Consider the following 1599-nt stretch of genomic DNA (forward strand, 5'->3'; position numbering starts at 1 on the left):
TATAATATTCAAATAACAGAACTAAACAAAAAAGTGGATACAAATGAATGTCCATCTGTGTATTCAAAATAGTTGGGATAGATACACAGTTACATTCTCTTAATGAATAGAGGGATTTATTCTAATAGTGGTTGTAAATAGGATATAATGTCTGCATCTTGTACAGCAAATAACCACTAGGAAGAGAGTATGCAATGTGTTAAGTATTGAAACTGTCCTGCCAATTTGATTTGAAACTGTCTCATTGCTATTTGTTTCTCAATAAAGTTATGGAGAAAAATAAATAAATAAATAAATAAATAATCAAATACCTCCTCACTTTCAGTACACAAATCCTATTTTTGCTGCTTTCTGAAGTAGTTCTGAAAAAATTCTCTTTTGTGAGTATCTTTTCATGGCTGCTTCAGTATCCTGAATTAATTCAAAATGTTTATGGATATTTCTATCAAGTAAAAGCATTATAGCGTGACTTCACCTTATTCATTGGCTCTGGCACAAGTGACTTCCGGGTCTTCTCCAAAATTAAAATGAACACTGCATGTCAACTTTTTGAAATGATTTGCAAGGTGGCCACTGCACAGCTAAGACACTCATAACAAAAGGCTCTAAGAATTGTCTCATAGAGTGGCGACAGCCACAGAGTAAGTGTGTTTCAAGCAAGAGGGAACAACGTGTTTTTTACTAAAATAAATTTTTAAGATTTACATTTTATCAGACCTCATATTTAATCCAAGCTATCAAAATAGTCTTTTGATATGTAATAAATATTATTGAGCTATTTTGTATTCTTTTCTTGCAGAATACAAAAATTTCTTCAAGAGGTTTTGAAGTATGACGTGATTTTTTTACTTCTAATTTGAATTCTACACATTTTAATTCAAACCAGTTCATACTCAGTGCTGTATGTCATTGTTGACTATAATATTATTCATTACAGAACTTACCTTTTAAAAGAAATTGATGATTGACTCTCCTGTTTCTGTAAACTGACTGTAAATTCCTATCACATTCAGTGTATGTGCTACCCTGAACTTAATCATCTTTCATTAATGCACACCTTTGCTTAGACCATTTCCCTCCACTAAAATTGGCCTTTTCCTGTCAATATTAAAGGTCTTCCCTGTTTATCAGATCCCAACTCTTACACCATTTCGTAATTCATTATGTGAAGTCATTAATGTTTGTATGAAAAGTAATACAGCACATGCTATATTTTATAAAACACCACCAGCAGATGGTAGGATAGTACACCAAAATCAAATATGTAAATATTTCTGCAGTGTGAAGAAAGGGAGTTCAAATAATCAGAATAAATCCAGACCTTAAATGGCTTTTCTTGGGTTAGATTAGGCATTAGGTCAAGCTCTCCACCATATGAGATGTGAAAAGCATTTGGTTTTTAGAGCTCTATATCCTACAAATACTTCTCCAGCTCACTATGTGATTGGTCTCAAGTCTTCCTTTAGTACTTACCTGGGCATGTTTTCTCTTCTATGCACGAACAAAGCCTCTCTGTGGGCAAGGGCTTTATTTTTTTATTTTTAACATCTTTCATGGTACCTGCCACTCTGTCTTTTTAGAGAGTACAAATAAAATAAA

The 1599-nt window shown here is 32.8% G+C and overlaps 1 protein-coding gene across 1 annotated transcript in view; it reads left to right on the forward strand.

The window, feature by feature from the left end:
* Window positions 1–1599, forward strand: part of Col24a1 (collagen type XXIV alpha 1 chain) — a 403759-nt gene that overhangs the window by 188480 nt on the left and 213680 nt on the right. The gene's annotated exons all lie outside the window — the stretch shown is intronic.

This window comes from Octodon degus, unplaced genomic scaffold (genome assembly GCF_000260255.1).
Source record: "Octodon degus isolate 3935 unplaced genomic scaffold, OctDeg1.0 scaffold00109, whole genome shotgun sequence".
Classification (NCBI taxonomy): domain Eukaryota; kingdom Metazoa; phylum Chordata; class Mammalia; order Rodentia; family Octodontidae; genus Octodon; species Octodon degus.